Below are 16,442 nucleotides of genomic sequence, written 5' to 3' on the forward strand. Positions count from 1 at the left end.
AAAGCAAATGAGCTAGTGACGGAACTCTTATAACATGGTAAAATCTGTCAAAAATCTGTATTTCTTCATTAGAATATTCTAACACCCAAATAATTATTTGAACACTATCAAATGCTAGAAACCTGAAGTACTACATGCACCTTCTACATAAATTTGACTGTCACTAATGTAACAAGTAGCAGTTCTGCTACCACTTTTTCTTTTCCTTTCCATTTTTTTTTTCTTTGCAGAGCATTAATGATGCCAGCACATAAAGCTGTAAATCTACAATTGTCAGTCCACAAATTGGCACAGATGACTGAGCCACTTATAGAACCCATACAAACATGTCCAGGTCATAAAGATAAAATAGTCTTTGGGATACTGATAATAATAATAAAGGCATCATATTTGAAAAGTCGTGGCAGAGTGGTGAAGTTCCCAGTGACTGGAAAAGGGGAAACATAACCCCCATATTCAAAAAGGGAAAAAAGGAAGACCCAGGGAACTATACGCTGGTCAGTCTCACATCTGTGCCCAGCAACATCATGTAACAGTTCCTCCTGGAAATAATGCTAAGGCATATAGAAAAGAGAGAGGTAACAGGTGACAGCCAACATGGCTTCACTAAGGGCAAATAGTGCCTGAGAAACTCGGTGGCTTTCTGTGAGAGTGTTACAGCATTGGTGGAAAAGGGAAGAGCCACTGACATCATCTACTTCAACTTCTGCAAATTATTGACTACTGTCTCACAAAATGTCCTTGTCTGTAAATTGGAGAGACATGGATTTGACAGTTGGACCACTCACTGGAAAAAGAATTAGCTGGATGTTCGCGCTCAAAGAGTTGTGGTCAACATCTTGACGTCCAGGTGAAGACCAGTGGAGACCAGTGACAAGTGGTGTCCCTCAGGGGTCCATATTGGGACTGGTATTATTTAACATCTTTGTTGGTGACATTAACATGGATTGAGTACACCCTCTGCAAGTTTGCAGTGACACCAAGCTTAGTAGCGTGGTTGATACTCTAGAGGGAAGGGATGCCATCCAGAGGGACCTGGAGAGGCTTGAGAAGTGGGCCCATGTGAACCGCATGAACTTCACCAAAGCCAAGTGCAAAGTCCTGCACCAGGGGTTGGGGCAATCCCAGACATGGATACTGGCTGGTTGATGACAGGAGAGCAGCCCCGAGGAGAAGGACTTGAGAGTATTGGTGGATGAAAAAATAAATATGAGCAAGCAATGTGTGCTCTCAGGCCAGAAAGCCAATTGTATTCTGGGCTGTATCAAAAGAAGCATGGCCACCAGGTTGTGGGGGAGGCAGAGGAATTCTACCCCTCTACTCCACTCTGGTAGGACCCCACATGGAGTTCTGTGTCCAGCTCTGGGTACCCCAGCATAAGAAAGACACGGACCTGTCAGAGCAAGTCCAGAGGATGGATGTAAAAATGACTGAGGGGCTGGAGTACCTCCTGTATTAAGAAAGGTGGAGAGAGCTGGGGTTGTTCAGCCTGTAAAAGAGAAGCTTCTGAGGAGACCTTATAGCAGTCTTCCAATACTTAAAGGGGGCCTACAGGAAAGATGGGGAGGGAGTCTTTATCAGGTAATGTAGCTATCGGACAAGGGGTGATCATTTTAAACTCAAAGGGGGTACATTTAGATTAGGAAGAAATTCTTTACTTTGAGGGTTTTGGGACACTTGGAACAGGTTGCCTGGAGAAGCTGTGTACGCCTCCTCCTTGGAACTGTTCAAGGCCAGGTTGGATGAGGCTTTGAGTAACCTAGTCTAGTGAAAGGTTTTCCCATCCATGGCAGAGGGGTTGGAACTAGATCTTTAAGGGATCTAAAGGGATCTTTAAGGTCCCTTTCAACCCAAAGTGTTCTGACTCGTTGTATGATTAATATAGAACTTTAGAAACATTTTCAACAGAATCAGTTAGTTCATTTTTTCACTCACACAGGAACCTCCTCAAAAATTCACTCTCTCACTTACTGGTATAATTTATTCAAGACAAGGTGTATTTTGGAATCAGTTTCTTTAATAACTTTGTACTCTTTCATTTTCTCTGTTCTTTCACTTTCTCTCTGTATGTCAAGAGGAGGAAAGAAAAAAGACCACAAAATCATAATCTATGTCTTTAATGATGGGCTGTGGCAGTAAATAAATTATAAATAAGTAAAAATCCTTAAACTCTTGTGTACTTTGCATAATAAATAGACCTGTTTACTTTGACCTTTTTCTTACAGACACCTTAGTTAGTCAGAAATAGTTACTGAGATTTATACATTTGTAATATTTATTTTTCCCTGTGATCAGCTAATCAGAAACAGGCATAGTTAAAAGCAAAGTACCTTGTTTCATTTAGTGTTTAATTTAAGGTAGTGACAGAGTAAGTTTACACTTTCTTTGTCCACTTAGTAATTAATTCTTATTTTTCCTTCCCAGATCAGATTAAAATGAATATCTCCTATTAATAGCTTTGCAATCCTAACTATGACTGTGAATCAATAATAGTGAAACATTATTTTCACAGGCCAAAGTCAGTTTCATCAAAGTTTATTGTTTACAAAGCAATGCTTTCAAAACTGTGTACTTTATTGTACGTGTTGAATGAGATTTACACTTCCCTCTGCCATTTTGAAGTGTTCCTTTTATTCATTTAACTTGTCTGGTTTACAGTGTCATTGAACAAGCAGCCAAAGGGTTGCAAAACTGTGGGTTGGATTTGGAACAAGCTGGAAGCCTGAAATTGGTTTTTCACTGAGTCCAATATGTCATGGAATTACGCTGAAATACCTATTTATATCTGGGAGGTACAGCAGATTCCCAGCTTTCTTTACACATGGAGCGAGTGTACACAACGAACTTATGTAGGACACAGAAACTAAAGCCTTATGAAGAGTACTCTGACTGATGTTTGACCTGGCTGCAAGCACAAGGTCAAACAGAGCACTATTTAAAAAACAGGTCTAAAAGGCAGATGGCAGACATCATATCTGTGTTAAGCAGTTCACTCAGATATGCCACCATCTCTAAACGGATATCGAATTCCATCAATATTCCTCACAGATATCTTAACTCTAAGCAGGTGACTGAGTCTCACTAATGTCAGTTCTTTGCTGGTATAATGTGCTCTAGGGAATCAGAATTTTATCTGTTGTAGAGTCATAGATTAATTAATATTTTAGATGATAAATAACTATTTATGTGATGTCATTGTAACAGGTTAATGAAATAAAATCAGACAAGATTAAAATAGCAGCAGCAGTATCTCATTTAATATTTTGTTAAGCAAAAAAGTCACTTGAGAGTCATTATATCCTGTAAAGCAAAAGTTAGATTGTCATTTCCATATGATGATTTGAAGATTTTTGGTGGTGGGTAATAGCTTGTTCTTTCCATTTAAATGGAAAATCTGATGATAATACTGATTATTACACTAAAAAAAATAATAAAAGCAGCTAAAAAAAAATACTAATCAGCAAATAATGTGATCACAACATTTAATGGAGTCTTGGAATATAACCTAACTGTCAGGGGGACAATTTGTGGAATATTGAGCCAGAATCTAGATGAAGCCAATTCTCACATGTCATTCGGGAGACTGTGCACTCCTTGTTCAGATGGTGTCCTATGCAGGGTGTTCTTAGCGCTGATTCTGAACAGCCTAAAGATTTTTAGCATGTGCTATATTGTTATTGGAAAAGTCCTAAAAACAGAGCTGAGAAAAGATGCAGAGCAACAATAATCAGCATCTCCTCTCTTTTGCTAAGGAATTGTTATGGTAATAGATAGTGATATGGACAATCCACTCTAAACTATTTAAAAATGTGTTTCTTGTCTGAAAAACTTGTCTAGACAGTTTGTAAAGCACAGACTCAGAAGCTCATCTACAAGGTAATTCCTTCCCTTGATCTCCAGGTGCATTGATGGTGGGTATCAATGTAGTAGATTGAGATGCCCTCTCCTAAACTGCCTCCACTCTAAATGTTTAAGTATTAACCTCAGCTAAAGTGGTTGCTAGCCTAGAACAAAATCTGCTGACCTCTCATACTTCTCACATAGATGAGTCTGCAATCAAGTCTAAATACATTATGATAGCAGAAAAAATTTCCATGTCAGCAAATTAGTATCTGTCAGCTATTCAGGTAGTATTCAGTATTCAGGAGCCGGAACAAAGAGCAGAAGCAGAAATGCAGAAGCAGTCAACTAATATACAAGCCTACTCCCTTCAGGGCAGGCTGTCAATATTTGCTGGACAGTTTTTCTGGCAAGTTATGGAAAGGGAAAAAAGGGAACTCCATTGGCTTCCAAAGTTCAGCAGCTCCCATGAAGTGTGCAAGGCAAATGTTCCTATAACAAACTGATTGGGGAAGCAGCCAGTAATTGCTTGATTAGCCCACTAGCAGGTTTCCCAGGGAAAAGAATGGAGTTAGACCTAGGTCTCATCCAGCAAACTTTGATTACCATGTCTCCTGTGGGGCAACACTTGACTGAAAACACCGCTGGGGTAAAGTCCCACCTTGGCTTTTAATGCAAACTTAAGTTATTATGGTATTCTGCTTCTTGACATAGAAATTATTCTTGGTTTTCCTCACCTGTAGGAATTGAAATGATTAGTTAAGATGAGACTCTGAGGTTTTGAGCAACTACATTTTTTTGAAAAGGATCATCCCCAACAGCTGACATAAGAGCTTGTGTATTGCTGCTTTATTCCAAGTTTTATTTCTGCGGTGGCCTGAAAAAAGTGGCTTTATGATCAGATTGTATTGTCAGCCACTCTGTTATACCCAATTCACACTTCTTTTCCTTGCATACTGGAAAACACACCCAAATATGTCTTTAGAATAAGCTTCAGTTTCTTGTACTAGAAGGCTATCTTACTAAACAGAACATTTTGTTCAGCCTTCATAATGTCAACAAAGCGCTGCCTTAAGTCCAATAAGCAGTAGATTTATTGAAAGTGACTTATGCAGTCAATATCTGGAATGAAACACCTAGTTTCATCTTGTCCAATTTTTACATTACTCTTAATTTTCCCAGGGAACTACAAAGCTGAAACACTTTCAGTAAAGCACTTCCTTGTAAAATGATCTGTTTTATGTGTCACTGAGAAAGAATACATTTTCGCTGCTTTAGTATCAGAATATGCATCCTTCATTTTATTTTAATTCAGCCACGGGAACCCTAATGATCAAAGCCATTTCAGAAGGTATCATCAATTATAACAGCCATCTCATTCACAAGTGAAGGATGAGTCTTTTTCTCTACTACTTAGAGACCAGCGATAATTCCCAGACCTCTTCTCTGTACACAAATAATGCTGTACCTTTCATGTGTCCCTTCCATTTTTATAACTGCTGCAGTTTTATGACTTTTTGCAGACCTTGGTATAGTAACTTCATATTTTTGATGCCAGCATCCTCAGGACAGTCACAATCCAATCATTCTTCTTTCATCTACTTTGATTAATTTGATTGTACACAATCCTGACTTCTAGAAGGAAATTCTGCAGAATATAGATTGGATCTAAAAAAGTTGATTTTTCTCTGTGAAGTGGGTGCAGCACATTAGAGATAGCAGCAAACCATCTTGGAAACAATATTCATTTAGCATCTTATCAACTGTTTTGATATTGTTATTCAAAACAAGCGGAACTGCCCTTGGATATTCTTCATATGTTTATCTTCTCTGTATAGCATTTAGTCATTTGTAGTTAAATCTGTTGTGTGAAGGAGAAGGAGGTCATTAGCAAATTTAGTTAGAAAAATTGCTGTCCTATATAAGGCAGGCACACTCATGACGAACTTTTGAAAGCTGTACATTTCTATTAGGTCCTGATTTCCTAATACTCAAATAAAGAAGCTTAGCTGCCTCAAGATGACAGCTGAAGCAGAGAAGATGCTGAGCAAATGCTCTGTTAAAAAATTGTTACCCATCTTTTAAACCTTTTTTTTCCCTTGTTAAATAAATATAGCTGTCACAGAAGGAGGCTGTACTACTACTCCACCCTAGTGGTAATCTGAGTAGTTCAGTCCTTCCTTCTTACCTTGACAGGAACATAGTAAAATGTACATATCTTTTTCTTACTAAGGTTATCTTTTCGTCGTTCTTGAAATAGTTCTTGTGTATCGAAAATATTTTCAAGAAGCATAAGGCGTTATATTCACCATGGAATATTTTTCTCCATTAATGCCAAGGGTGTCTAAGGTCTTTGTGAGTAAGTTTTTACAGGCCTCAGATGGCTATGTAGGGGAGAAGACAATCTAGTTTTCCTCAGAAGAGGTCTTGGCTACATAGTATTGCAACCCTTGTATTGCACCTCCCTTGTTGTCTAAAAAATGTGCTTTATATCTTAAATTCCTTTTTGCATCCTGTATTCTACAGCCTCTCAAGAGGTGTAAAGTGCAATCCTGTAAAATGCAACAAATAAAGAACTCTAAAAATTTAAATATTTTCACATAAAGAAGTACGTGACTGTAATCTCGAGGGATGTGTAATGCTAGTACTACTCGACAGAATGTCCTTAAAGAAATCGGTGTCACTAGAAATATCTCTGTAAGGATAAAGTTGTGTGTGCAACTTTATTGGCAGACAAAGGGATTTTAAATTCTTTGAAAATAAAGCCACTTTTCCCTCACCGTTTAAAGCCATGTATTCAAAGCACATACTAACCAGTCCAGATCATTTACTAGCCACCTTGACAGCTTGTTTCCTTGTCCTGTTCTATAATCAATTTATATCACTGCAGAGTTAAAAGCAGCATGCGGCAGAACTGAAATAAGGCAATTCAGAAATTAAGTCTATTATTGATGTTTACATACACATTTAGATTGTTCTTGTGATAATGACTAAGAAGTCTTCTCTTTCCACCATGTTTCCTTACCAGTATGTGTGCCCAAACACCAGGAAATCATTGTAACATTAAGAGTGCTTGTGTGAGCACTCCTCTAACACTAATTTTGAATCTCGCTATTTCCAGTATTCCATTATCCACTGCACCTTTTTACAAAGGACTCTGACACACAGTACTTTATGTGGGGAAAAAAGGTAAAACAGTAAAATTACCTCTACTTACTCACTTTAGTTAAAAACTGTTTTTTTCCTCCTTGTCAATTTTAATGAGGCTCTTTTTTATAAGATATGACACTGCAACTGCTCCGGTCTAAGGTACAACTATGTATTATCTTCATTTCTTTTAATGTGTTCGGCTCCCAAGGACAATAACAAAACAAAATATTCATAAAACTAACATTTAGAAGCCATTAATTTTATTTTTTTTTTTAAGGTGAATTCCTAGTAACACAGTTAGCAGTATTTCTTGGATCTAAAAGCCCATGTGCTGAATTTCACGTTTCTCCATTTCGCTTTTCACCTTTCTCTTCTTTTCCTAATCAGATTACATTAGAGTGATTCAAGAATAGTTTTTTCTGCCTTTGACTCAGTAGCAACCTTACAGCAAAAATAATTTCTTAATTCAGATGCCATAAGTTAGTTTCCTCATATGGAAAAAAACCTAGTCCTTTGGCCAATTCAGGTGCAACTTGTGTGCAGTGCATTTAAATACAATGACATGATCTGTTTTCTCACTGTTTTTCAACTGAGACACTGTTTTATGTATATATATATACACACACATATATATGTGTATATAAAAATATATATATATGTACATATATATAAAAATATATATATATATACACACACACACACACCCCTGAGCACCTCCAAGTCTAACCTTGGCTGCTTTTATTGTTCAGGGAACAGAGTTATTCTCCTCTAGAAAGTTAGGGTCTATGCTACGTTCATCTGGAGTGAAAGTTATTGCAGATGTCTGGCTTTCTTGGCTAGGAAGTAAGGAGGACAACCTAGAGCCCCACTTCTCAAAAATCAAAACTTTCTGGCTCTAAATTAATTTTACTCTTTCCCCACACACCAGCCCTTCAAAAGTACAAGGAAAAAAAAAAGAAGAAAAAAAAAAAAAAAGACAGAGATAAAAGAGCTTCTTCATGCATTTTAAACTGAAGCAAAATTCTTCCTATGAGGGGGAGGAAAGATCCAAAAATTCTCTGTTGCCTGGACTGTCTATTGCCAAACGGTCAAAAACAATTTATCTACTTCTATATTTAAAATGTAAGACTATAAACATACTGGCCTGTGTCTAAGAGGTTTCAAAGGAAATAGGAATGGATTTTAAATGTCGTATGTGTATATCTGTATTTGGTACTCTGCATATGAAGATAACCTAATCCAAATTTATATATAAAGTTCACAAAAAAACCCGAAGAAGTCATGCAGGCTCCTTTTTTGTTTTCAGCTTCCTGACAGCTCTATCTGACTGCTTAGAGGCAACTGACAGTAGAAGTAGCTTTCTAAGCACTCATCTTGAGAATCTAAAATTGAAAAATGTAGTAGGTCATCCAATTCTCCTTTGACCAATCAGCTTTGAAGATGTCTCCAACTACGCTCCATGGATGAAGGCTCTAAGGATGTACTAACCAACTATTATATCAAGAAACTATTATATCAGGCAGCAACTGGACCTTGCATTGTCAGCATCAGACCAGGGCAGAGCTCATAGATTGATCTACTAATACTGAAAGTGACCATGGACAGAGATTGAGATAATATTGCCAAACCCATCTGCAATTTTTGATGCAGTACATGACAGAGCAGGTGTATCACTCCTACATGACCTACCTATTGGAGCAAACAACCCAGTACCACAAACTCTCAACACAATTAAAGATGTAAAAACTAGAGAGATATCTCACCCCTAAAGCTCTTCCATGGTATTTAAAAAACCTTGCCACTCCATGTCACATCCTCTTTAGCTACAGGAGAGAAGCAGAATATACAGGGTAAATGTCAGCTAGAGAAAGCAGAATATAATACTGTCTTTAATGAGGGGACTAGAGCAATCTGTACATCAGCATAACTTTGTGGATAAGAAAAAGTTACTAGGGCAGTGAGGCGGGTTGACCTTGGCTGGTGCCCACCAAGCTGCTCTATCAACTCCCCCTCCTCAGCTGGACAGGGAAGAAAAAACATGACAAAAAACTCATGACTAAAGATAAGGACAGGGAGATCACTCACCAGTTGCCATCACTAGCAAAACACACTTTGTCTCTGATGCTCCTTCCTCCTCACACTCTGCCCCTGCTCCAGCGTGGGGTGTCTCCCATGGGATACAGTCCTTCATGAATTTTTCCAACATGGGTCCTTCCCATGGACTGCATTTCTTCACAAACTGTTCCAGCATGGAATAAGTCTCCTCATTTAACTGTGCTTAAAGAGGATTCAAATAAGAATCCAATGCTTTGGACTGCTTGGTTGTTGTGAGGACTATTTACTTGCCCCGGAAAGTGAGAGAAATGTCATAGTTAGTTCTTCAAAGCAATTTCTTTTCCAATTAAAATTATTTCATTCTTCAAACAGATTTGTCTTTATTCATAACTAGAATCTATTAAAGGTCTTGACACTTTGCCAGGAGCAGTGGATGGAAATTAGGCATATCTTAGCATCAGACCAATTTGCATTAAAGATCTTAAAAGATCATTTTTGTTAGTGTCTGGCTAAGGAAATCTGAAGTTATTTAGCTACAGTTGGACCTTCACTATAGTCTTGGAGATCAATTTTTTTTTTCCTCATATAATTTTTAGTGAACCTCTGATCGTTCTAGTTTCTCTTCACTGGATTGTCTTCATTAACATGTTTTTTTATAAAGAACATACCCTTTTAAGCAAGATATGTTTCTTTAACTAGTATACACTGAATAGAAAAAGATTATATTATTCATGCTGCAGTCATGTTTTCCTTTAGTACACACAAACTATTGTGGCTGGGTTTTTTTTGTTTTTTAGTTCCACACCCACCCACCCCCCCGCCATAACATGGTCTATGTCGATGATTTCCTCTGTTGTAGCTTCCAGGGAGCTTTTTGCAAGACTGTTATAGTCAGTTACTCTCCAGGCTAATTTGATGCTGCTTCATATGCATTTATGAGTATAAAATAAGCACTTATTGTCACCCAAAGGATTTTCTCAGAGAATTTCTCAAATTTATAAAAACATTAATTTTATATAAAAACTCATTTTGTTTATATATTATATTGTATTAAAACTTATTGTATAAAAACCTAATTTTAACCCTCTCTTCCAAAGTACTTATACTCTTCCAAATAGATATAATAATAATTTTTTCTGTGAAAGTATGTAAGTGTTTAAATCTTGCAGCAGCCTGATAGCTAGATAGACCTCCCTTTGGTTCTTGAGCATTGCAGCAAATGGAAGCCCCAGAACTCTCATGAAGTGGAGTGTAATCTCTACACGTTTGCTATGCAGTAATTAATCCTCCATTTAGCAGCACAATACACTGTGCAAAGTATATATGTAAAGGGGATAAAGGACAGGGTCTTTAGTAAATTGAATTTATGTGCAGTAAAAGAAAGGAAGGGAGCAATCAACTGTGTATTTATGTAACTCACATATTCCATAAATGTCATATCAAATGTAAAGAAAAAACATAATTAGCTCTCACAATTTCTTTTAGCTGCTGACATGCATTGTTAAAAAAAATGCTCTTAGTTTTGTGATTGCAGCTGTTCCCCCTACTTTCTACACCCACTGCTGCAAAGAAGGAACAGCAATTTAGACCTGCTGCGTATGTTGTATTTTTTTCTGTAGTATTGCCTATAAGCTCTGCAAACAAACTTCTCCTCAGGAATAAAATATGTCCTCACTGTTGTGAAGAAACTGAATAAAGTTGGAGTTGCTGCACAGTAACTGAGAGCGGAATTTAGTTGTCTTTCCAGTCCTTAAAAATAGTATTCCAAGGGGGATCAAATTTACAACAATAGAATGGCAGTCATGACAGTCTGGCTGCTTTTCAGTTTGTTTGTTGTTCTGAGTCATCGCTCTGTAGACTCCTCAAGTCCAGAGGGAGAAAAAGAATATGCTTTAATGGTTTCTTTCTCTCTGCACCCCAGCATTTTAAGAGAAAACCTAAAACTAATTTTAAAAAGTTTTCAAGCTGGCTGGAACAGCTGATCATTACATTTAACCATTGCATATGTAAGCATGTTTGATGAAATGAACAAGGAAGCCCATTTATTTTCATCCTTTATAAATATTTCTTGAAAAACATGAATATAATAAATTGTTTATTGAGATAAATTCTAGGAACTGGATGTTGTGACTGTGTCAGTAAAGAGTATCTGAGAAGAGAGAAGTAATATATTGTTTCCACAGTTCACTCAGCATACAGCAGTTATTTTCATTAGGAAAAGGTTCATAGTGAATTTTGCTTAACAGTGAAAGCACACATCTCAGTGGGACAATATTCAAGTTTTTGGAAATATATTAGTGTGATTGGCCTATTTTTCTTAGGTCCTTTTATGATATTTCAGGATGTATTGTGTAGGGGAGCTTTTCCGACAGTATGCTATTAACTGAGGATTAGATTAGGGGTCTGTGTGAGAAGAGGTTTGGGTAGCAACTTGATCAGAAGAGGACCGAAAATGAGCAACTTTTGTAGGAAAGGACTCTGTTGTCCTTTCATGATACTGAAATACAAGAAGTGTGAGTCAATTTGTCCTGATTCATAATTTCTGTAGTCAGTCCATAGGCAGATAACATAGGTTACACTGCTAAAGACACGCATTTTAGGATATGACTGCATGATACAAACTCATATTTTTGCCCATAAAGGCCTCTTCCCCCAGGTGAATAATGACAGGACCAGAGGAAATGGTCTGAAGTTGCAGCAGGGGAGGTTTAGGTTAGATGTTAGGAAGAATTACTTTACTGAAAGAGTGGTCAGGCACTGGAACAGCCTGCGCAGGGAGGTGGTTGAGTCACCATCCCTAGAGGTATTTAAGAAACATCTAGATTTGGCACTTCAGGGCATGCTCTAGTGGCAGAGATTGGGGGGGGGGGTTGTTTGTGGGGGTTTTTTTTGTGTGTGTGTGTGTATGGTTGGACTCAATGATCTCAAAATTCCAACCATGAAGATTCTATGATTCTCTTCTGTTCTATGTCTCCAGTGTGGCTCCATCTCTACCACATTCTGTTTGCTGCAAATTTCCTACTGCATTCATATGTTGACCCCTGGTTCTCCCATATCAGGTCCAAAGAGTTGTGGTGAATGGAGTTAAATCCAGTTGGTGGCCAATCGCAAGGGTTTTAGCCAGGACTCGGTACTTTGGCCAGTTCTGTTTAATATCTTTATCAATGATCTGGATGAGGGGATGAAGTGCACCCTCAGTAAGTTTACAGATGACACCAAGTTGGGTGGGAATGTTGATCTGCTTGAGGGTAGAAAGGCTCTATGGAGGAATCCGTCCAGGCTGGATCAATGCACGAAGGCCAATGTATGAGATTCAACAAGGCCAAGTGCTGGGTCCTGCACTTGGATCACAAAAACCCCATGCAGTGCTACAGTCTTGGTGCAGAGTGGCTGGAAAGCTGCCCAGCAGGCTGAATATGAGCCGACGGTGTGCCCAGGTGGCCAAGAAGGCCAACGGCACCCTGTCTTGTATCAGGAATAGTGTGGCCAGCAGGACTAAGGAAGCAATTGTCACCCTGTACTCAGCACTGGTGAGGCTGTACCTCAAATACTGTGTTCAATTTTGGGTCCCTCGCTACAAAAAACCACATCGAAATTCTGGACTGTTTCCAAATAAGGGCAAGGAAGCTGGTGAGGGGTCTGGAGAACAAGTCCTGTGAGGGGCAGCTAAGTGAACTGGAGTTGTTTAATCTGCAGAAAAGGAGGCTGAGGGGAGACCTTATTGCTCTCTACAACTTCCTGAAAGGAGGTTGTAGCAAGGTAGGTGTCAGTCTCTTTTCCCAATTAACAAGCTATAGGACAAGAGGAAACAGCCTCAAGTTGCCCAGGGAAGTGGTGGAGTCACCATTCCTGAAGGTATTAAAAGACTTGTAGATGTTGTGCCTGGGACGTGTTTTAGTTATGGTTCTGGCAGTACTACGTTAACAGTTGGACTTGATGATCTTAAAGGTCTTTTCTAACCTAAATATCTATATAAGAAACTATGGGGGACCAGAACACGTTTTGAAGTGCTGCAACCACAATATTCCCTTGCTTGGCTTTTGGTCCGTGCCACGCAATGTTGTGGACTGCTTTCAAGGACAGTATGGGTCAGATGCCGTTCCCAGCACACAGTGTAGATGACAGCGTACTGGTTTGGATGGAGGAAGGAGTTTAATGACCTTGTGACTATAATACATAATGTTATTAATGTAAGGGGCAGATCAAATTATCCCGATAACAACTCCTCAGTTTAATCTCAGAGTTAAGTACTTAATTTCATCCAGATACACCCCTAGATAAACCAACATACATGTCATGCGAATAAACAGGAGACCTGAAAGCAAAACAGGGGGCCACTGGGCAATGTAGATGCATCCCAGAAGAATATCTGTGTTAGACCAGTGTTCACTGTCCTCACTGAGTACACTCGAGCACACTCAGACACATTCTAAGTAGAGTGGTGTGAGATTGATCAAATGAATGTATGGAAGACCATATTGATATGCTAATAGCCTTTTTTAAGGACCTTAGCACCAAAGTTTATGTCAAGGATGTATATGCAGCATACAGGTCTCTAGAACCATTAGGAAATCAGAGAGTTAAGCTGAAATGGAAATCTAACTATGATTCAGGCAATAGCCCCTGTCCATAATAAAGAACGCTCTGAGCACTTAAGAAAATAGCCATACAGATTATTTCCCTCAAGAAATTAAGTTTTCATTCCTTTCTTTTAACTTATGAATGATAAATGAGGAGCTGTTTTCTGCCACACCTCTTCCTTTATTTTAAGTCTAATTTCCTAAGAACCCCCTCTAATCCAAAAAATTTGTGCAATTTTCTCCATTATGGAAGGGAGTTCAAACCCTCCTTTAAGATAGAACTCCCTAAATACACTGCTGCAGTCTACAAATAGGGTCCATGCTCTCTTTTCTTTTAGATGCATGTCCCTGTGGAGAAAATCCAGATTTATCAGGACAAGGTTTGCCTCTAGCCTAGGTTTATCACTATAAACCACGTGTGAAAAAATAATATTGATTCTTTGTAGTTTCAGGCTTTTTCTGTATTTTAGTCAATCACCATTTAAATTAAAATATGTTATGGTGGACAAAACCACTGTGGTGGATCTGCATGATCTGGATTTCTGGACTGTGGCCTCACTTATGTACAAGTGAATTTCTGATGTTTACTCTATCCAGGATGGTAGCAGATTTATAAATGAATGGAAATGCAGCTCTGGGCACTTCCCAGATTACTGGACTATGGACAGTCCAGTAAGCATATAATGTAAATATTGTTTTGGAAACAAAAACTGGTTGGCTTATAATGGTATAATAATCAATTGAAATGTCTGTCAGGAGAAATAATAAGCATGTTTATGTTAGCCCTTTTTAACTACATTGTTAGCAGAATGGGTTTCATTTTATAGCAGCCAACTAAAATCTATTGAATAAAGTATTGAAAGCTTTCATAACATATGCAGCCACTTGAATGATCTGTTGATAACTGTTTCTGAACAGAGGACCATATTTAAATTCTATGTTTTCTATTACTTACTTTTTAGAGACTTTTCATATGTTTATATCCTTTTTTCTTTTAACTTCTTTTTCTTTTCTCGTTTTTATTATCTTTTTTCCCTTTCTTCAAGAATTGATGTGATATGTACTAGCTAGATGTTGTGGTTTGGCCTCAGACGGCAACAAAGAGCCACGTGCCGCTCGCTCGGGCCTTCCCGATACAGGAAGAATCGGAAGAAAAGGCAAGACTCTTGGGTTGAGACAAAGGCAGTTTAACAGAACAGCAAAGGGAACAGGCAGACAACAACAACACCACGGACAGAGGCATATACAAACACGATTACGGAACCGCCGCTCCCCGCCGCTCACCGACCGGACCCGGGACGCCCCCCGCCCGCTCCAAGCGGCGACTTCCCGCCCCCTCCCCCGGCAGCTCAGGGTGGGCATGGCTCACATGGCATGGGATACCAGGGAAAATTAACCCTATCCCCGCCGGAACCAGGACACTAGATCTGTCAGTAAAATTTGAGGACTATTCCCTATTTTTGTGGATTTCTGCTGTAACAGAATGATCTATAAAGGTGTGTGGAGGGGGAGTGTTTCAATTTAAGCATCATGCCAACAATAAATGAACAGATTGTTTAATTGTTCTTATTGTTATACTGACAACGTGTGGGTAACATGAAATCCATGTGTCCTGCGCAAAGCCTTGTTTTCTAATTATGCATGGCTGCTTTATACAATGCAGCATCTAAGAGCAAATCTGCAGTGACGACAAACTCTTAGAACTCTCATATACACCCCAAATCACACCTGAGAGGTTTCAGCCCCTGAGGACAGGACTGTAGACAAAGGTATTGTTTTTATTCTTCAATAGTAGAAGTGTACAGGGCTAGAGGGGAGGTCTTAGCATTGGTGATAAAAATGATACTAATGCATTTCCAGGATCGCTAGGCTTCCATGGAACTCAGCAATGAAAACAAGAAACATTCAATAGAGACATACTGACATTTAAAGTTGAAGGACGAAAGAACATTTTTGTTTCTTTTTACAAGAGCCTTGTATCTGCTATAGAAAATAAAGTACATACTGTATTTCACTAGCTGTTGCTTTTATTTTTTTGTTATTCAGGCTACTATGTATTGGTGAAGAAGTGCTTCATTAGTAGCCCCCGTTCTGGTCTTTCAGTCAAAAGGTTTTCAATTCGCCTACCTTCAAGTTAAGTAATTTGAACTTTACATAAATTGTAGAAAATTACTCAGAGTAGTCCTTGTCCATCGTATCAGTGGTATAGTAGGAGTTTAAGGTATGACAATGAGACAGAAAACAGATGGCATTTTCTATTAATAATTCTGTCCTTCACAGTACTGATTACTATGGTGCTTCTTTGCTTAGTGTCCTTGTTCAGCTGTGGCACTTTTCACCTCTGTACTAGGCGTACCCAGCCATTTTAGAAAACACAAGTGTGCTTTGTTTCCATCAGCCTTTCCTCTGTGTTTCTCTTCTGTCAGTGTTATTGTTACCATAGAGACTGGAGGAGCAACAATACATAGGGGTTTGATATACAAGAATCACTGCTTTCTTGCCAGGTAAACTGCAATTGCTTATCCCTTCTTTACCCCTAGTGTTGCAGCTCTTCAAGCTGCTGCTTCATTCTTCCATCTGTTTTCAAGAGGAGGAAATCAAACATTCTCATGGCAGTTTCTCTTCCTCTTTGTGCTGCATTCACCCTCAACTCTTTCAGCCCAAAACACCATTTTCAGTGGGAACATCCTGAGCCACTTGGCTAAGCAGTGGCATTAAGGAAACATGAAAAGGAAAGGAGGGAGAAGAGAAGGGAAGAATAAGACAGACTGAAAGAGAGAAAGAAGGAGAAAAAGAGAGAAAGACCTTATAATTTTA

The sequence above is a fragment of the Rissa tridactyla genome, chromosome Z (genome assembly GCF_028500815.1).
Source record: "Rissa tridactyla isolate bRisTri1 chromosome Z, bRisTri1.patW.cur.20221130, whole genome shotgun sequence".
Classification (NCBI taxonomy): domain Eukaryota; kingdom Metazoa; phylum Chordata; class Aves; order Charadriiformes; family Laridae; genus Rissa; species Rissa tridactyla.